At 35.0% G+C, this 22,975-nt stretch overlaps 1 pseudogene; it reads right to left on the bottom strand.

The window, feature by feature from the left end:
- Positions 1 to 1,221: 1,221 nt before the first annotated feature.
- LOC102971125 overlaps positions 1,222 to 22,975 on the bottom strand; it is a 108,292-nt pseudogene continuing 86,538 nt past the window's right edge.

A 22,975-nucleotide genomic window follows, 5' to 3' on the forward strand; every position in this document is an offset into this window, starting at 1 on the left:
ATTAAGAGTTTTTAACTTCTATCCTTGAGTCTCACAATAGCATCTCATTTCTTTTCATCCTCCTAGATTATGCTCCTTGAGCTCTTTTCTGTAAACACCAATCACTTGAAAATGAATATCCAGAAGATTAGCCATTTCAAGAGTCGTATGTCCTACCTTACTAAAATATGCTAATATATAAAATTCTAAAGGATGGAGTTTTGTTTTTTTTTAATCTTTGGATTTTTTTTCTATTCACTGCAAATATCACCACTAAATACTGAAGTATTATTGCAGGCATATTTTTTATATATAGCAAACATTAAAATCTGTGATTTAGTTAAATTTTTCTCAGACTGCAAGATTGCCTGTAAAAATTATATAAGACGAACTCACATTCATGACAGATTTATTAAGGACAAGTGATATATTAAAACCTTGGAAGTTATATTTTACATTAAAGGTAAATTAAAACCATAAATTAAATGTGTGCACAGATGAGCCCGGTCTTAGCAAACAGTAATCAGGTTCTGTTTAATTTTCCTGTACTAGATATATTCATCAAGACTCACTGAGTCTCTCTAGTAATTTTCCACATCCCCTTATGTCTGACATTTGCTTCATTAGAATCAGGTCTCCTTGCAATCATAAGGCAAAACACATTCTTATATTAAGGAGAAAGGATGGCATTGCCATTACAATATTTTAATCTGGAAAACATATATCTGCTGTTCTCTGTAATGACATATTTGGGAAGTCAAATAGCCTTTAGAGAGAGGTTTACTGTAATAAAGTCCGTCTACTCCTTAAATACTTAAATAGGGAATCGAGTTTTGTTTGTAAATGTGTGCTTGTTTTAAAATGCACAGATTTTTTTTTAACTTTAGCTTATGTTCCATCAGTTTGTTTTGTCAAAACAAGTAATATCTTGAGTATTATCAAGTCGACAGGACATCAAAACAAAAATTTGTGTAAAGTTAAAGGCACAGTACATTAACAGACAAATGATCCTGTTATAAAGTTATAAATGTAGTTTGGGATGGGGTGGGCAGGAGGGCAGTTACTCTAAAGTATAGGAACTGACGTCTTGAAAGTATCTCTGAAGAGGGCTGATTACTCCTTTCATCTCTTCTTATGACCTTAAGTTCTTTTAAACAAATCAGTGGAATATCACAGTTGGTAACTTGTGAGTTCTTGAGGCTATACAGGTATTGTCGGGCTACATTACATGTGGTTTCCCTATTAGTTTGTTGGACGGAGTGACCCACTGCCAAGCAGATTCAGTTGTCTCATGGCAACTCCTGAGTACACCCCTTGGGAGTTGTAATTTCCTCTAAATCCTTACTAGTGTAAAAGCCTCCATAACCATCTCTAGCAAACTCTCTGCTGCTGTAGAGTTGCTACCACTGTGGCAAGTGCTCCCACACAGAGTTGCTACAGAAGCTGGAATTGCTAGTGCCAGTACTATGTTGATAGTCTCTGGCACCAAATTGTCTACTGAATCTACGACTCCTGGAATGCACACAACTGCTACCCTTGCAGTGGTGTTCATATGCCGTATTTCTAACCAAGATGGCAGTACTTGTTTAGTCCCTGCAAGAAGATCCAACAAACCCTTGGTAACATTTATGCTTCTCTTAAGAGAACAAGGTAGCAGTTTTCTTATACATTCTGCAAAGCCAATGTGATGTACGTTTCTTCAATATCATTGGCGAGTCAAAATTGACAAGTTGTTTCATATTTGAAACACCCAATCTTCTTGATGCTATTGATATAGCCACTAGAATTGGACTTTTTCCAGAAAGGAACAGGTGAAGGCCTCTTCTCTGTCTCTATAAGGCTGTTCCTCATGGATACTGGTGTAAGTGTATCCTTTTTTGTATAAAAAAAATCCTCCAGAGAATCTGCACCCTTTTTGGTCTCTGCAAACGCTAAGGGTCAGCAAATCCTTGCCTTTTGAAAGTCAAGCCGAAACTACCATTTGTCTGACTCCTTCTGTGGGATATTCTCAGAAGTAGAACCAATCTTCCCACAGCCAGAAAGATATATTCATCAAAGAAATCATGAGCAAGCATCATTATTTCCCTAGGGAAAGTAGCACTAAACATCATGGAATGGTGATCTCCCTTTGATACCATGCTATTTTTTCAAGTATTTTACATATTTGAGCTTCAAACTCCATAGCCAACATACTATCAGCTTTATCCAATACCAAATATTGTCAGAAGTCTAATCCAATATTTCCTCTTTCCATCATATCTACAAGGCCTCTTAAATGGTACTAACAAGTAGCATCCATGTTCTAAGTCTTAAATCTGCTGACCAATATTGGCACCACCAGAAATAATCCAAAGAAAAACCCTAGATTGGTATGAAAAACCCTAGATATAGCTTTCTCATAGGTCAGTACTGCCAATTCTCTCATTAGTGCTAATACCAAGAAAACTGGATATTTTTTTGCAGCTCCCAAACCTTCTCTTTTCTTTTCTGGTCCTCAAAGTCCCCCTGGACCATCGGAATATATCAGACTCAAGATGGGCAAGAGAAATACTGCAGTTTCTACAGAACCTGTTTGGGTACAAGCCATCAAATATCTTTTCTCTTTGATGGTAAGAATAGCGTCCCTCTGCACTGAAGTCAGGGGAGTATAACAAATAAACTGTTTCTCAGGATGATTTCTCCCCTCTCAACATCACTGAAACTTTCATTATGTGGGAGACAATTGTTGCCTGTTGCCTCAATTGGAATGTCATATTTCTCAAAGTTAATTCCAGTCTTATCTCCAGAGAAGGGTTTCTGTTCCAAGCATTCACTTAATGGGAGGGGTTTTGATCAATCATCGTCATCTGATTTGTCATACCACCAACTGTTTCCACCATATTCAAGTTTGTCAGAGCCACTTCCGTAATCATGGCTGCCAGTGCTATCAGTCTCCTTGACCGTGATCACCAAACCTTCCCCTTTATCCACTTCCACAATCACTGAGAAACTAGACTTTCCTCTTGAGTCACCATGGACCTCAAAACTGTTGTGCACATCCTTTATTCAAACTATGAACTGTCTTTATCATAGACTGTTTTAGTAACTTCTCTGTTCCTTAAATGCGGAGGAATATAGCACCCTTGGCTATCATCTGTAACTCCTCTATGCTGAATTATCAGAAAAATTCAGATATGCGTTAGCAAGCTGCTGGTTCAGTCTGAACTCATTTTATACCACCACAGGATCCATATCTGAAGAGTACAGAGAACTCAGAATCTTCTTCCATGGCTCTCTAAAATGTGCAGAGTGTTGTTTCAAAAAATGAGGTCTCCAGATATATAACCATGTTTGAGAAAAGTATTTTTGAACAAATTATGACTCAAAAAAAGTTTTAAGACATTATTATTCAATAATTATAAAGCATGGCTGAGCAAACTATTTGATACAGGTATGTTTCGACATTTTACACAGTTTCTGGATGAATTTTAAATTATTTAAAAATCATCTCTTCATATTTGTTTAATTGATAAATCTCTAATCATGCTGTCATTTTAGAATAAACATTACTATATACATTTCAGTCAAAAGGACTGTGATTTTGAACTTTTTTACTTGTTTATTCTATTCTGAGTTACAGTGTGATTTATGGTCTATACTTTTCTCTTTAATAAGGAGTTTACTTAATTAAGTTTTTGGCCACTAAACAAAGAATTATGAATTCACTTAATGGTTTGCAAGTAGCATGATGTAATACTACAAAATCAAAGCTATAATTTTAGGAATTGTTTTGAAATCCAATTCTGATCATAAATGGGTTTGTATCAAATATTATGTATAGATAGAATCACTATGACTATATGGATCTGGGAACATATTGTTCAAACAAACATAATAGCTAATATTTCTTGACATATTCAAGGTTAAATGTTGACAGGTGCTGTGCAAACTCTTCACCCTCCTCCTTTTAAATATTACATGTAAAATGCAACATGAGTAAATGCCACAGGTTAATAGATTTCCATAATCCTGTTCTATGTATAGAATTTTTCAGGTCCCAAGATACAATGCAAATAATCCAATTCCCAATACAAAATAAATTATTTTATTAGTGATGTTTTCTGGATTATGCACAGATAAAGTAAATCAATGCTTTTTGTACTTTTTGTTTCTTTGCTATTGATAAGGGATAATGAAATACAAGCCTTCAGAATGACATGATTTTCAAGCTGTAAAAGACCTACAAAAATATATACCTGGCCCATAATTTTATAGATGAAGAAATGGAGGTAAAGACGTTAACAGACTTGCCTATGTCCAGCTTGCTATCTACGACAGATTTGAGAGAATATCAACATACCTGATTCCTAGGTCAATGTATTTTTCTCTACAAGATACAACCCTTCCTTTCAGCTAACACAAATGCATAATAAAGGAATGTTTCACATTGATACTATTATTCCTTGAATTCAGCCTTTCTGTTTCACAATGATTATGCTTTCTGGATTAACTAGGAAAATAACCATCAGATTTCTTCTTTTTGTTCTGAGTACACAGTTGTTCCAAACTCTACCTTATGTGAAATTTTCTACCTCTACAAAAACCCATTGCATATCAGAAAATTAATTTCTTCTCTTTCTCAGATATTCAGAAATGTCCCATAAATAATTGCAGCAAAAGGCTTAAGGAGAGGGCAAGCCATATGTTTAGAAGTTTGCATTTGGTGATAATTTAAGCATTCTTGGTGAAGAATGTTTAAGTATGTGAAATATGTATGCTTTTTCACCTTATATATGATTTCTGAGGAAATAAAATAGAGAAGATCAAACTTTAGTTCAGGAAAATCCTTCCTTCCTTCCCTCCCCCTCCCTCCTGATTTGTTTCTCTTCCTTTTATTTTTTTTTTCTTGCTTTAAAATATTAATGCAAAGTGAACATGGTGGTACATACTAGAGAATCAATGTTTTCTAATTTTATATATGTTCAGTACAGCATGACTAAAAATAAATAATCAGAATATTTACATACCTTAATTCGCAACTACTAAAATTGGAAGATTAACAAACTATATGTATATAATTTTAGAAGAGAAGTTCAAATGACATAACATTCAATATATACTTTAGCTTAACTTTACATTCTGAACCCTCAGCTCTCAAATGAAATATCAAAACATTTTTCCTTATGGTTATTTAAATGGAGAGCAAACATTCCCAAAACTGTGTAGTGTGGGATTTAATTAGGGGAGATTAGTGGTCGTTTGGTCCCTTGAACTTAGTAGTTTGTTCCCTGAAAGTTAGAAATATGAAAAACTAGGTCCTCAGGCTTTTCTTCCTCAAGTTATAAATAATCCCCAAACAAGCATACTAGCTGTAAAAAAGAAAAAAGGGGGGAAAAAACAGAGACAATAAAAGTCTACATACTCTTCAAATACCTGCATTTCTAATCCAATGAATAATAAGGCAACTGGTCTCCTTATTACCACTGAGCAGGAGGTGGTCAATGAGGAAATCTCTAGAGATCCACGTATTGCCAAACTATTAAGATTATCTCCTTCACAGCCCCAGGACTGAAAGCCATGTCACTAGGTACATATTTTTTTAAAATTATGATTTATTAATCTTTTTAATCATTTCCTCCCACTCAAAAATAAAAGTAAGGAAACTATCTGATTTCCTAAATAATGGCTATTGAGAATCATTTAGATTTTTATTATTAATATACAGTGCCGAAGAAAAACTCTGCAACAAAGTAATTCCAGAAAATTTCTTACCTAGCCATATCCATCAACCAGCTCTATCTCTGAGTTATCATATTCAGTCAGTTTCATTAAACTTAATTGTGAAAAAAAGATAAAGTAATATAGGGTTTTACCTTTTCTCTTCATTTCCATATACTATGAAAACAATTCACTGAAGTTTATACAAGTCTACTATCTACTGTTTTAGTCCATTCAGGCTGCAATAACAAAATGCCACAGACTGGGCACTGTATACACACTAGATAATCATTTCTCCCAGTTCTGCTGGAGTTGGAAGTCTGAGATCAGGGTGCCATCATGGTCAAATGAGTGTTCTTGTGTCCTCACGTGGCAAAAGGGGCCAGGAATCTCTTTGAAACCTCTTTTATAAGGCATTAAACCCCATTCAGCAGGGTTCCATCTCTATGACTTAAGCATTTCTGAAAGGTCCCACCTACTAATACCATCACCTCCAGAGGTTAGGATTTCAACATGCGAACTTTGGGGGATAAAAACATTCAGAGCATAGCATCTGCTATGAGATTTGAATTCTCATTTGCCTTATAGGTTGCTTATAAGAAAATTACTTTACTTCTTTGATTTGTTTCATAGTATCTTTAGTATTCTACAATATTTTTTTTTCTGGCAATGTTGTTATGAGATCAATTAGATTATATAAATACCAAATTTCAGTGATACTTCGGTATGCATTGATGGCAAAATTAGGTTTTGCCTCTTTTTAATGACTTATACTTCCTTTTTTAACTCTAAAATTAAAGCAGTTAATATTAAATGTCTTTTCAGTTGTCCATTGGTAAATTCTGTTATAAGACAGAAATTTTGTCTGTCTTATTTGTGTTGACTCCCCTTGTAGTAGATTCCTGGCACTTAGTAAAATTTCAATGAACATATAGCAAATAAATAATTCTGGGGTTTCCAGTTCTGCATGTCAGGAGCTTGGAAGGTACCACTCCATCCTAAAAACAAGTAAAAAAGCTGAAGAGACTGACAAAATTGTCACTTTTCTAGAATCCCTTAGAAAGGTGAAGACAAGGCAAACCACTGTCCCTAAGAGAATCTGACCAACAAACAAATACACAGAATAACAAACTTAGCAGAGTACAGACTCCAGCAGAAACTGCTGCAAGAACCAGTGTCAGGGTAAGAGACCTGAGCTGTAATTGCCAAATTGCTGGAGGCTCAGTGTGTGCAACTCAGTGTTAAAAACTCCACAGGAAGGGGTGTCTGGGTGGCTCAGGCTGTTAAGCATCTGACATTGGCTCAGGTCATGGTCTTATGGTTTGTGAGTTTCAGCCCATGTCCTGTGAGTTCCAGCCTCGCTTCACTTTGGGATTCTCTCTCTCTCTCTCTCTCTCTCTCTCTCTCTCTCTTTATCCCTCTCTCACTCTCTTTGCAACTTGCTCACTTGCAGGCTCTCTCTCTCTCTCTCTCTTTATCCCTCTCTCACTCTCTTTGCAACTTGCTCACTTGCAGGCTCTCTCTCTCTCTCTCAAGCAAAAACAAAACAAAACAAAACACTCCATGGGGAACCCAGTCCTCGGGGGACACCCACAATATGAGGTTTACCTCTAGAGGCTCAACCGGGTTCTCACTAATCCCTTGCAGCTTCCGGCAGGGGTAAGGAAAAAGGAGCTATTTTGAAATATACCAGACATGGCCTGCCCTTAGGAGAAACTGTTTAACCTGATGAGATATTATCAGAACCTAATTTACCTGGGAGAAGGAAAAACCCAACTTCATACTACTTTAGCCCACGTGTCCCATCCAAGGAAGTGGGGGGAGGGTAAGAAAAAAATGAAAACACTTGTAATGTTCACAGTCCTGAGGCATAGGCTCATTAAAAACCTGAGACCTGATCACAGGACTGTAGAATGCTCCCCCACCCCCCACACATCTCACTACCACATCCTAAAGGTCTATTTACAGCAGTTCTTACCAGTCTCTCCTGTCTGACTAAAAAGAAAAATTATAAGACATACCTAAAGGCAAAAAAAAAAAAAAGAAACCAAACAAACCAAAAAAAACCCCACACAATTTGAAGAGACAGAAGCAGACATGACAAGAATGTTGGAATCATCAGAAGGAGAATTTAAAACAATTCTGACTAATATGCTAAGGGATCTCATGGATAACATAGCAACATCCAAGAACAGATGGGCAAAATAAAGAGATGGAAATCCTAAGAAAGAACCAAAAATTTTTTGTAGATAAAAAAATCACTGTAACAGAAATGAAAACTGACTTTGATAGGTTTATTAGTAGACTGGAAAGAGTTTCTGGTCTTAAAGATATCTCGATAGAAACTTCCCAAACTGTAAAGCAAAGGGAACAAAGACTGAAAAAGAATAAGATAGAATATCCAAGTACTGTGGGGTAACAATAGAAGGCATAACATAGGATAATAGAAATACTAGAAGGAGAAGAAAAAAAGAAAGGATCAGAAGAAATATTTAAGACCATAATGACCAAGAATTTCCCCAAATTAATGTCAGACACCAAACCACAGATCTAGGAAGCTATGAAAACATCAAACAAGATAAATGCAACAACAACAACAACAACAACAACAAAAACCTACATGTAAAAATACCATTTTCAAAATACATTTATCCAAAAGATGTGAGGTGAGAATTTATATCCACATAAAATAGGGATGTTTACAGCAGCTTTATTCATAATTGCCAAAACTTAGAACCAATCAAGATGTTCTTCAATAGGCGAGTGGATAAATAAACTGTGGTACATACAGACAATGGAATATTATGCTGTCATTCAGTGCTAAAAAGAAATGAGCTATCGAGCCATGAGAAGTCATGGAGGAAACGTAAATGCATAATGACCAAGTGAAAGAAGTTAATCTAAAAGCCTATATACTACATGACATTCTATAAAAGCTAAATTATGGAGGCAATAAATAGATCACTGCTTTCCAGGAACTGGGCTTGGGAGTGAGGAGGGATGAATAGAATAAGCACAGAGAAATTTTATGGCACTAAAAATATCCTGTATGATATTATAATGATAGACATATATTTTTATACATTGGTCCAGAACCATACAATGAACATCAAGAACAAGCCCTAATGTAAACTATAGATGAACTTTGTGTGACTACAATGTGTCAACATCAGTTTATCAACTGTAATAAATGTGCCATTCTTGGTGAAGGAAGTTGATAATGGGGGGAAGGCTCTACATGTGTAGGAACAGGAGATTTATGGGAAATCTCTGCATCTTCCTCTCAGTTTTTCTGTGAACTTAAAACTATCTATAAAAGTCCTTTAAGGGAAGCCTGGGTGGCTCAGTCAGTTAAGAATCTGACTCTTGTTTTCAGCCCAGGTCATGATCTCATGGTTCATGAGTTCGAGCCTCACATTGGGCTCCACACTGACAGTGCAGAACCTGCTTGGGATTCTCTCTCTCTACCCCTACCCGAATTGCACATGAATTCTGTCTCTCTCTCTCTCTCTCTCTCTCAAAATAAATAAATTAATTAAAAAAATAAAGCCCTTTAAAATAATAATAATGATATACTAGTCTTATTATTATTATAAATGTTACTACTTATTATCATTTTATATTACAAATATTATTATTATTATGAAGCATATACATTTCTTTCTATATGCTACTGCCAACTCAAATAGGTAATATCATGCTCACAAATTTAAGAATTATATATATATATATAATATATATATAATGCTATAAAAGTTAAGAGGATAAATGTAAATTTATTATGCTATCATATTGAAGCAATGGAAAACCAGTTGTAAATAAATTTACTTTGGTAATACTGAGATATTCATTTAAAATTTACTTTTCCAAAATTATAGCTGAGTTAATACATGTATAATTATCTCCATTTAATACATCTGGAGAAATTGAAGTGTTCTTATACTGAGGTGAAAAATACATGTAACATGACAGGGCTTAGATTACAGCACTGGCTATGTGTCTGAAATCCTTCTTTCTACTCTCCATATGAAACTCTGTCCCTCCCCACCATATTTTGCACTGAATCCAGTGAAGTTACTTGAATTCATATGTTCACCCCAAAATCTAATCAGTTTTCTTGGCTCCACCTCCAGGGTAAACAATGACTTCTCTACTGAAGTGGACTTCTTTACCTCTAAGTTTAGATTTTAACTAGATACGATTCTGGAAATTGAGGTATAGGACAACTTTAACCTAGGCATTTTATTTTTAAAGTGTTTTGGGGCACCTGGGTGGCTCAGTCAGCTAAGCGTCCAACTTTTTTGGTTTCGCCTCAGGTCATGATTCCCCGGCTTTGTGGGTTCCAGCCCCGCATCAGGCTCTGTGTTGACAGCTTAGAGCCTTCTTGTGACCCCCTGTCTCTCTCTCTCTATTTCTCTTAAAATAAATAAATAAACTTAAAAAAATTAAAAATAAACAGTGTTTTGCCAAAGATATCATTCACTGTTGTTCTTATACCTCTGCAGTGTAAACAGTATAACCACTACGTCAATATACCAAAGATCTCCCTAAGGCCTAATTTAATAAAGAATGAATATTTTTTCATTTCTGATACAAGTATCAAAAAATAATTATGATGAGATGTTGCCTACAAGATGACTTTTAGCATGGATGCTTTGAGAATTTGTTATTGTTTTTTTATAGTGATACTATTATAGTAAAAATAATAAAATGCTAAGTACTAGGAGGAAGAGAAATGGTATAATTTAAATTATAATATTTTTGTGAGACTCTAGATTAATATACTCTGATTACATCTGGCATTTAATTAATTTTTTTCATTTATTTCATTTCAATACCTGCATTACAAAAATGTCATTGATATAGCACTTTCATTCAGATCGCCAAATATTGAGTGATGTTAGAAATTTGCAATCATGTGCTAAGCACTAGAGATTTTTAAGAGAATGTCATGATCTTTCTCTCTCTCTTTCCTTGTTCCTTTAGTACAGTGCAATCTATTGGGGAAGACATTATAATGAAATCATCATGTATTGCAGTATATAAAATACCTGTACTATATAAATGCAGATTATCAGTGGCAGACAGATACAAAGTGATCAAAGTAGCAGGTATCAGAAAAGAGACATGGACATTACATATCAGTAGAAATAGAATCTAGTCCAGGCTTTTCCATTGCCTTAATGTGAAATCTTGAGCAAACAGTTTCACGTTTGATCAAGTTCCTTTAATCATTAAATTACTGACCAAGAGTTAAAATAGCTGATATTTCTTGGGAAGTTTTACTTTATGTAAAAACCTACTCTGGCTACTCCCATGAATATGATGATCTTATTGAGTGAAAACTGAAGCCTTAGAGGTAGCACATAAAGAGAGCATAGCATCAAGGAATCATATCATGGTGCTCTACCCCCTGCTAGTTAATGCATTCAGCAAGCAAATCACAATACAATTTTCTAAGGTCCCAGAGGGGGAAAAAGTGTAATTGTATGAAATAGGATTAAAAAAATGGAAGACAGCACATGAATTCAGCTACCTACGTGAGGAAGATAACATTTCCTTTTTTTTTTTTTTCATTGCATCTAGACTAGTTTTTGTTAAGGTAGCAGCTATTGATAAAAATGAAATATAAAAGACATTTACAGTTATAAATAAATCCTAAGGATGTTAAGCACATCATAGGGAGTAGAGTCAATGATATTGTAATAACTATGTATGGTGACAGTAACTAGACTTATCATGTGAGCATTTTGTAATGTACGCAAATGTCAAATAACTAAGTTGTACACCCGAAACTAATAGAATATTGAGTGTCAGCTAGAATAATAAAAGAAGACATTTTGAAGTGTGATTTCACAATACAAATCAGACCACCCTGGATAATGTCAATGTTTCTGTTTCTGCTTTTGATCTAGATGGGGATGTTATAACATGAGGCAGGGGCTGATAGGAGCAGAGGTGTTAAAGTATTTCCATTAAAGCAAGTGAAATTACAGAGTGAAACTTTAAAGCTTTCCTCATGTTAAAGCAATTCCCTTTCATTGGAAGGGTATAGACCTGTTCTACTGGCAGAACTCTTCAGTATCTTAATTGCAAAAATTTCCTCAGATAATAAAATCTATTTCCCCTTAAATGAATATCCCTTCCTTTTAAATTAAAATTTAAAAGTTACTGGCAAACTGATTTTTGCCTTACATTTACCCTCAAGCAAGAAGAAGAGGAAATGGATCGGGTGTTAGATATGTTCATAAAAACATTCAGTTTGTGTGAAAGAAAACTTTTATCTTTCCTGAAGGTATTAATCAAAACCTAGTACCCAAAGTAGCTAAGCTTGTGATAAGATAAATAAATTGTGGAATACACACAGAACCTAAGATGTACCTAATATATAAATGTGATACATTCTACAAACTTCTGCATAAGTATATTCCCCTCCAGAAAGTGTTTCTTTGTGAGTTTTTGCTCTCTTCTGATATTATAGAATTATTAGGACATACAGCTATTAAATAGGAACCTCATGAAGTTAAGACACAGAGTTCAGGAAACACTTTTATAACTTAACAATTTTGAAGATACTTACTGCCTGCTGCTTAAGAAAGTTGATCCTGGGGATATATAAACCATTAGACCTTGAGAAAGTATCTAAAGAAATGTACTGTTACCCCTGTAGGTAGCTATATGCTCCATCTGGGTGAACTGAACTGTGCAAATTAGCATGTGATCACAAACCAAGACCAAAATAAATCCAAGTCATGAGGGAAAGAAATCAAACAGGAAGGATGAGAGAAAGTAAAGAAGAACCCCTGTCTCTTTTTCCAATTGCTTTCTTATTAGGTTTTTAAAGGAATTTGTGTTGGATGAGAAAGATTTTTACTCAGATCCACAGATATATTTTCTTATATATTTGGGAAACAGTGAGGGTATAGAAAAATATATGGGCTTAAGATGGGATGAGCAAGTCAATAGTACCTGAAAAGATTCAATGAATTGGAAAGAATCATCTATTCTTAAATCATCTATAAGCTTCACTAAATTAAATGCATCTAAAGAGAAATCACAATTCTTTCTCTTTAGAAAAGGTTTAGGACTAGCAAGAACATTTCATTGAATTTTATTTTAGGACAAACTAAATGTTAAATTCCTTACGATAATATTTGTGAGTACCTATTATGAGTACCTATTATGTTATATTCTACCTTTAGCTCATATGTGTGTAAATCACACAAACACACGTATTTAATGGTTTGAGTGTGTAGAATGATGACATCACATGCGCACCAAGAAGTCATGAAACAGGGCTGACTCCCAAGGAGGTCTGAAAATAACTTGAAAAAGCAGGAAAAGCATATTGACTGGGGTTGCAGTGTGAGATTGTGGTGAACGTTTCCTATGTGAGGGCTGGGTGTGCTCTGAACTTCCCCTGAGCGCCAAAGGAGGGCGCACTCAGGCTTTCTGATCCGTTTGCCAACTTCTGTTTGATGGCCTGAATGTGGTCTAACTGCAACTGTTTCATGTGTGGGTGAGAACAATGTGTTTTCTGTTGGGTTTGGACGGAGTGTTCTATAAATGCTAAAATGACCAAGTTAACTGATAGTACTGTTCCGGTCAACTCCACCCTAGCTGATTTTTATAACAAAGAAGTTTCAAATTCTCCAACTTTTTAATTGTAATTTATATTTTTTCTTTGTGTATTATTTATCCTCTTTTAAAACTAGTTTAGTGGTTCTTCTAGTATTCACAACATGTATATGTAAGTAATGTATATACACAATGAAATTTCACTGTAACGCTTCATGTGTGGTGCAGTTGCTGAACGGATTTCAGCAGAGTTGGGAAAGAGAGACTGAGCTGACTGAAGTCAATTGGCCAATTAAAGGAACAAGCCAAAAAAGTGGAAGAGTTAAGTGTTTAATCATTTGCTGCAATGGGTAATAAGCAAAAGGCTAAAACCAAGGAAGCCCATCCCCCACTCCTAGTCCATTTTCCCCCACAGAACCACTCCTGCTCCATTTGCCCCCACCAATCAAGGGGCAATGCAGATGTGGGGGTCGGCTCACTGTTGGCCCAAAGTCTCTGGCACTTTCATGGACCCTGAAGTCAGGGAGAGCTAGAGGGAAAGGATAGGAGTGGAAAAGTACTAGGAACTGAGGTTGGGGAAAAGTGTCTTCGTTGTTTCTACTTCCCCTTCCTCCCCCATATGAGACATCAGCGGAGGAGCCTAAAAAAGACCTCTGTCCAAGGCCTCAGATAAAGAGACCTAGAAATGGAGGTGATGGCAGTAGAAATGCACGCGTGTGAAGAGCATGACTGTCCAGGGGGCCTCAGACCTTGACTCAACTTCCTTCAGAGACTGTAGTATACCATGTCTGTGTGGAGAGAGCAGCTTTCCTCTGTAAGATATGACAAGTAAAACCTTTGTAATTGCCTGTACTCAGGCCTGAAAAATCACACATAGGTTTTTTGTTTTTGTTTTTTTGAAGTTTTTAATTTAATTTTATTTATTTTTTCAATATATGAAATTTATTGTCAAATTGATTTCCATACAACACCCAGTGCTCATCCCAAAAGATGCCCTCTTCAATACCCATCACCCACCCTCCCCTCCCTCCCACCCCCATCAACCCTCAGTTTGTTCTCAGTTTTGAAGAGTCTCTTATGCTTTGGCTCTCTCCCACTCTAACCTCTTTTTTTTTTTTTTTTTTTTCCTTCCCCTCCCCCATGGGTTTCTGTTACGTTTCTCAGGATCCACATAAGAGTGAAACCATATGGTATCTGTCTTTCTCTGTATGGCTTATTTCACTTGTACCCCAATGTTTATAGCAGCACTCTCAACAATAGCCAAATTATGGAAAGAACCTAAATGTCCATCAACTGATGAATGGATAAAGAAATTGTGGTTTATATACACAATGGAGTACTACCTGGCAATGAGAAAGAATGAAATATGGCCCTTTGTAGCAACTTGGATGGAACTGGAGAGTGTTATGCTAAGTGAAATAAGCCACACATAGGTTTTTAACTAGGAACCAAACTTCGCAGTTACCTTTATGAATTTATCCTCCATTCCTCTCTGGTATGCTTTATGACATTGCTGCCATTTATATCAATTATTCATATGTTGTACACACCCAACACATTGTTGGTACAGTGCTTTGAACAGTGGTTGTCTTTTACATCAACAAGAATAAAGAACATAAATGATTTTATTTTGTTTTCATTTGTGGTTTTTGCAACCCTCTTCTTTAGGTAGTTCTAAGTTTCTGACCTATATCTTTTTTGTTCCTGCCTGAAGAATTTTTTTTTACATTTCTTTTATAACAACTCTGCTAAAAAATGATTTCCCTCATTTTTTTTTTTCAGTCTTTACTTCTCCTTCACTTTTGAAGGATAATTTCCCTGGATATAGATTGGAATAGATTTCTAGATTTTTTTTCCATCTCTGAACAGTTATTTTAATCCATACTGCTTTTTTGCATGTTTTTTTAATGAGAAGTCTGCTGAAATACTTATCTTTATTTCTCTATATGTAAGAGTTTATTTTATTTTTTTTCTTTTTCTTCCTTTAATATTCTCTTCTATTTCCCCCCAGAGTTTAAATATGATATGCCTAGTTTTATTTTTTTTGGGGGGGAGTTTGTTTTTGTTTTTCTAATATTGCTTGTGGTTCTCTGAGATTCCTGAATTTATGGATTAGTACCTATTATTAATTTAGTAATAATTGGCCATATTACTTTAAATATTTCTTCTGGGGCACCTGGGTGGCTCAGCCGGTTAAACAACTGACTTTGGCTCAGGTCTAGGTCTTGGGGTTTGTGAGTTTGAGCCCAGCATTAGAGCCTGCTTCCTGTCCTGTCTTCCCCTCTCTCTGCCCCTTCCCAGTTTGTGCCTAGCCATTCACACCCGCATGCCCACTCTCTCTCAAATATGAGTAAACATTGAATAAATGAATAAATAAATATTTCTTCTACCATTTTTTTCTTACTACTGGTTTTCCAATTATGTGTAAGTTATTCCTGGTTATTATCATTATTATTGTACAGTTCTTGGATGTTGTGCACTTTTCCTTTTTTTTTTTTTTTTTTTTTTTAATTCATTTTCTCTTTGGGTTTTAGTTTGGGAAGTTTCTATTGACCTATCTTCAAATTCATTGATTCTTTCCTCAGCTGTGTAGAATCTATTAAGGAACCTGTTCAAGCCATTTTTCAGTTTTGTTCCTGTATCTTTAACTTCGAGAATTTCCTTTAATTCATTCTCAGTATTTTCATGTCTCTGTTAATATATTATCTACATATTCTTTTGCACTGTTTATTTTTTCCTTTTGGTTCCTCACCAAAATAATTATATCTCCTGTCTGATAATTCCCACATGGGTCATATCTCAGTCTGTTTTTTTTTTCTTCAAGTTTTTATTTAAATTCTAATTAGTTAACATATATGGTAAAATTGGTTTCAGGTGTAGAATTCAGTAATTCATGACTTCAGAGTCTCATTCTGATGGTTGCTTTAATTCTTCAGAATTTGTTTTTCTTGCCATTTAGCATGCCTTTCAATGTGTTTTGGTTTTTTTGTCAAGTGATGCCAACATGCTATATAGAGTGATAAGGACTGAGATAAATGGGCCTTCATTGCGAGGATTTATGTTAATCTGGCTGAGGGTTGGGCTATGTTACTATATATTTTGGATATAGGTACCATAGACATCAAATTCCTTTAGTGTCCTTGTTTTTGTCTTCTTATGCTTTAAGGTTTCCTTTTGTGCAGATTCTGAGAGAGATTCTGTGTCTGACATTTCTTTTAGCTGTAGTTCATAGCTATTATCCTGGAGGCTCATGGTTTGGTGGTGGGACATGGGGGAGGGAGTATTCTATAATTTCATGATTTTGTCTGTCTTTTCATGGACTACTTTTGGGGGTATGGCTTTCACAAGTGTTTCTGTTCCCCCTCCAATGAAATAGACTTTTGCCCCAGACATCTGTTTCATTTCCTATGAGCAGCATTCACATCTATTTTTTGAAACCTTATATTCTGCTGATTTTTCCCCTTTGATAAAACAAACAAACAAACAAACAAACAAACAAACAAAAAACCTGTAACTGGGACATAATTCTCTTTTTCCAGTTAAGGTAACATTTCAGAATATCCCTTTAGGTAATTTTTCCCCCTCAAGATTAGAACTTTTTTTAAAAAAATTTAATGTTTATTTTTTGAGTGAAAGAGAGAGAGTGCAAGTGGGGCAAGGACAGAGAGAGGGTGACAGAGGATCCAAAGCAGGTTCTGCACTGACAGCAGCGAGCCTGGTGTGAGGCTTGAGCTGTGAACTAAGATCATGACCTGAGCCAAAGCCAGAGGTTCAGCCAACTGAGTCATCCAGGCGCCCCCAAATTAGAACTTTATTTAAAATTTTTTTTAATGTTTTAATTTATTTTTGAAGGAGAGAGAGACAGAGTATGAGCAGGAGAGGAGCAGAGAGAGAGGGAGACATAGAATTTGAAGCAGGCTCCAGGCTGTAAGCTGTCAGCACAGAGCTCAATGTGGGGCTCAAACTTACAAACTGTGAGATCATGACCTGAGCCAAAGTCAGACACTTAACTGACTGAGCCACCCAGGCGCCCCCAAAATTAGAACTTTTAAAAGAAGAAGAGTTTCAGCAGTTTTCCAGGTCATTACTGTCCCCTCACTCTGATCATGCCAGGAAAGAATTTTTTTCAGATCCAATCCTTGAGGAACTGCAGGGAATCCTTACATAAAACTCTGCATACCTATGAGGGATGACTTATGACAGTGAGCCCCAGGAGTTTCTCACTCTCACTATATGCTTCACTCAGCTTACAGCAACCTTATAAAATAGACATTTTAGTGTTCCTACCACCCTATTATTCTAGCAGCTTCTGCTGCAGGTAATAAAATTTCGGGATTTTTATCTCTTTGGATGTGCTGATTTTTCAAGATCTCAGTGTAGGCGTTTGTGCAACTACGTCAATAATCTGATGGGTCTCAGAAAAGCCAAAGGTTTTCAACTTGTATCGCTTTTTCTTGTCATAAAGACAATGATGACTTCCAATATGTTTACATTTCATATCTGATACTGGCAGTCCTAAAGAGCAACTTGTGATTCAGGTCCAAGCACGTCCAACCAATGGTGACCCAGTAAGAATCAAACATCAAACCCACATGACTCCGTACACAGGGAAGCGTGCTTCCAGTGAATTTAATCAAAACTCTTTGAAAATGGTTGACTTGCACACCATTTTGCCCAGGAACAATGTTATTTTAGGGGTTTTTGTTCTTTTTAACTTAAAATAAAGTATTTTACCTAATCATAGTAACAGAACATGGAAGTGTGGCTTAGAAAATTAAATGTTTTATAATACTATTGTTCATATGGGGAAAATATGTTTCAGGTTTCTCATAAGTAATGATAAACAAGTTCTTGAAACACAACCAGGCTATAAATTGTAGTCTGCCTTTAGAGAGTAGATATATACAAAACCAGAAGAAAGTGCTAGAGCTTAATCTTAGCATTAAAACATCTAAGAAAAAATTACTTACTTAAAATGTGCATTTATTACTTCAATACATGGTGATAATTATCTGTATTTTGTCTCTTAATGTCATGTATTCATTATATAATTTATTTATTTTCATACAGATGGAACACGAAGGTACATTGTTTAGGAATAGGTATTGTACTTAGTGAGGCTTCAGTTATTTCAAAGAAATCACTAACATTTATTATAGGAAAGGGGACAAAGGAAGGAAACAGAACATGAATCAATTGCACTATACAGATATGAATATCTAAATCTAAGGGGATAAATAAGTACATATTCATATTCAGGAAAATGTAAAATATGTTAGCAATAGGGGCTCCTTTTACTCATAGGTAAAATCTGATTTCCATCTATATTTCACAATAGAACAAATAACTCTCCGTTCAAAATGAATTTTAGAGTTTTACAATCTGCCTTATGTTGAAGAGTATACAGATGAAAATCCTTAAAGCATAAGAAAATCTTTCACCAAAATAGTTTTGGGGAGTTATGTACATAATAGACCAGGGTGAATTTACTGTTTGATTCACATAATCATCACTGTCAAAGTCCGTGGAATAGCATGCATGACAAATTGCAAACATAAACCACCTGATATTTTTTTTCCTTTTTGTGTTCTGAGATGGAGCTAGTGTTTGTAATGTATTCCCTATAAATCCTTCTTATGTCCTCTGTCTTCTCCTCACCTTAAATGGCATCAAAGGAACCTAGCTTGCTAAGTTTCAGTAGCCTCTGATTTTGTGGGGATTTTAGCTACCGTGAAAGATTATCATAAAATGGGTTTATTTCTTCCACAATGGCCAAAATTTCTGGAAGTGTATCCCAGTTATGCTTAAGCCATGGGTTTGAAGATTGGGTTCTTGAATGGCGGCTTTGAACACACATTAACAGTGCGATGCCTTGAAAAAGGGAAATAGAGATATGTCACTGTAACCTCCACAACTGTTTTTTAAATCTTTATTGCTTACAACTTTTAAATTTATTTTTTTACGTTTATTGATATATGACTTACATTTTTTTTAGTCACACTTCTTAGGTATATGGTTTGGGGAATTTTGGCAAATGTATGCAGTAAGGTAACCAATACCAACACCAGGATATAGAATGTTACCACAAACTCAAAAAAAAAAAATTGCTTGGAGTCATTTGCAATCAATATCCACCCCCTCCCTCAGATACTGGCACCTACTAACTTGATTTCCATCCTTATTATTTTGCCTTTTCAAGATTTTATATAAACAGAATCAGATAGTATGCCTTTCTCATTTCTCTTTCTTTGATCACACAAAACTTTTGCACTCCATCCATTTTGAGGGGTTTGCATCAATAGCTCATGTTGAATAGTATTTCCTTTTATAGATGTACCACAATATGTTCATCAATATGCCAGTTGATGGACATCGGTGATGTTTCCAGAACTTGGCAGTCACAGAAAACGTTATACACATTCATGTACAGATGTCTGTGGGGATATTTTCATTTCTGTTGTATAAATATCTATGTGTAGGATTACAGGGTCACATTAGAAGTATACACATAATTTTATAAGCAACTGTCAAACTGTTTGGCAAAGTGGCTGTGCCAACTTGAATTCCCATTGGCAATATAAAAGAAATACAATTGTTTTGCATCCTATCAGCCATTGGTATTGTCAGGGTTGTTACTGTTTATCTATCCATCTGTCTACTTGTGTCTATCTATCTGCCTATCTGTCATCTATCTTTCATCTTCATTTTATTTATACTAGAATGTTTGTAGTGATATCTCACTATGATTTCAATTTGCCTTTCTCCAAAAATGAAGACATTGAGCATATTTTCATGTGCTTATTTATAATCCTTATCTTTCTGTTAGTCACATGTCCGCTCAAATCTTTTGCCTAGTTCTTTTTTAATTGAGTTTTTTTGTCTCCTTATTATTCAGTTGTAAGAATTCTTTAACACATGCATGTTTTGCATATGCTTTCTTCCAATCTGTAGAATGTCTTTACATTTTACATTACATTTAAGAATGAAATCCAATACATCATGTTTATAGTTCATGGTATTGTACCTTTCCCTAACCCAGTATCACAAATGTATTCTAAGTTTCTTATAGAAAGTTATGGTTTCACCCTTGATTTTGAGCCATGGCCCACTTTGAGTTATTTTTTTAATGTTTTTTTATTATTAATTTTGAGAGAGAGGAAGAGAGAGAGAGAGAGAGAGAGAGAGAGAGAGAGAGAGAGAATCCCAAGCAGGCTCTGCGCTGTCAGCATAGAGCTGACATAAGCTTGATCCCAGCAACTGTGACATCATGCCCTGAGCCAAAATCAAGAGTCAGATGTTTAAGCAATTGAACCACCCAGGTGCTCCCCACTTTGAGTTATTTTTTAAGTGGATATCTGACTCTCTAGCACTATTTGCTGAGAAGACTTTTATTGCATTTACTTAAGAATTTATTAAAAATCAATTGACCATACATGTTTACCTGTTTTTTTTTCTTAGTCTCTTTATGCTGTTTCATCTATCTATCTATCTATCTATCTATCTATCTATCCATCTATCATCCAATTCTGCACTGCTTTATTTATGGTAAATTTATACCATGTCTCAAATTCAGATGAGTTCTCTTTTACTTTTTTCTTTTTAAACTATTTAACTATTCTAGGTCTTTTGGTTTTTCATGTATACTCTTAGAATCAGATTGACAGTTCTGTAAAAAATACTTCAAGGATATTGATGGAGATTGCATTAGATCTATAAATCAATTTGAGGAAAATTGCCATTGTCTAATATAAATTCTTCTATTCTTTTTAAATTTTAATTCCAGTAGTTAATATGCAGTATTATATTAATTTCAGGTATACAATATAGTGATTCAACAGTTCCATCTATCACCTGGTGCTCATCATGACAAGTGCTCTACATAATCCCCATCACCTATTTTATCCATCCCCCCCGCCCCCCCCAACCACCCACCTACTTTTCTTCTGGTAACCATCAGTTTCTTCTCTATAGTTAAGAATCTGTTTCTTTGTTTGCCTCTTTCTGTCTCTCTTTTTCTCCCTTTGCTTATTTCTTTTGTTTCTTAAATTCTACATGAGTGAAATTATTTGGTATTTGTCTTTCTGTGGCTGATTTATTTCACTTAGCATTATAAGATCCATCCATGTTGTTGAAAGTGGCAAGATTTCATTCTTTTTTACAGCTGAATATATCACATCTTCTTTCTTTTGATTCATTAATCAATTCATGGACACTTGGGCTGGTTCCATATCTTGGCTATTGTAAATAATGCTGCTATAAACATATTGGTATATGTATCTCTTTGAATTAGTGTTTTCGTATTCTTTGGGTAAATACCCAGTAGTGCAATTCCTGGATGATAGTGTAGCTCTATTTTTAATTTTTTGAGGAAACTCCATTTTGTTTTCCCCCAAGTGGCTACACCAGTTTGCATCCCCACCAAAGTACAAGAGATTTCCCCTTTTTCCACATCCTCACTAACAGCTGTGTTTCTTATGCTGTTGATTTTAGCCATTGTGACAGGTGTGATGTGATAATGCATTGTGGTTTGATTTGCATTTCCCTGATGATAAAGATATTGAGCATCTTTTCATGTATCTATTGGCCATCTGGATGTCTTCTTTGGATAAATGTAAATTCATGTCTTCTGCCCATTTTTTAATTGGATTGTTTGCTTTTTAGGTATTGAGTTATATCAGTTCTTTATATATTTTGGATACTAACCTTTTATCAGATGTGTCATTTGCAAGTATCTTCTCCCATTTTGTAGGATGCATTTTAGAATTGTTAAGTCCAATATTAATTATTTTAATCAATATACCTATTACACATCTTCATTTATTTTGTTCTGGTTTAAATATTCTCACAAATGTTTTGTTGCTTTTATCACATAAGTCTTGCATCTTTTATATTAAATATATTAATTTGCTAACTTAAATTTATCCTAAAAATTAATTTTTATTTGATGCTATATATACATATATATATATATGTGTGTGTATATATATATATATATATATATATACACACATATATATATAAATGGATTTACAAAAATAATGCCCAATGATTATTTTCACTAAATCATTATGTGGAAATGCAATTTATTTTGCATATTGACTTTATCCTATAATGTTACTAAATTAACTTATTAGCTACAGGATATTTTATGTACAATCTTAGGTTTTTTTTTTAATTTTAAAATATTTATTTATTCTTGAGAGAAAGAGCGAGAGAGAGACAGCAAGCTGGGGAAAGGCAGAGAGAGAGGAAGACACAGAATCCAAAGCAGGCTCCAGGCTCTGAGCTGTCAGCACAGAGCCCAGTGTGGGACTAGAACTCATGGACTGTGAGATCATGACCTGAGCTGAGGTTGGACACTTAACCAACTGAGCTACAGGCACCCCTGGTATCTTCTACATAGATAATCACATTGTCATTTTGTCTGAAAATAAAGAAAGGTTTTCTTCTTCCTTTTCAGTCTCTATGATTTTATTATATTTTCTTGCTCTACTATATTACTTATGTCCTCCAGTATAATGTCGAATAAGGAGTGAGAGTAGACACGTCTTTGCCTGCTTTCTGATCTTAGGTGAAAAGCTTTGTCAGTTTCTTTTTCTTTCTTTCTATTAGCTATAATGTTAGCCATAGAGTTTTCTTTACATTTCCTTTATTAAGTTAAATTGAGAAGGAAAGCTGGTAAAAACAAGATAAAAGGGACGAGCCAGATGTTGGAGGCTGG

Source organism: Panthera tigris, chromosome A1, assembly GCF_018350195.1.
Source record: "Panthera tigris isolate Pti1 chromosome A1, P.tigris_Pti1_mat1.1, whole genome shotgun sequence".
Taxonomy (NCBI): Eukaryota; Metazoa; Chordata; class Mammalia; order Carnivora; family Felidae; genus Panthera; species Panthera tigris.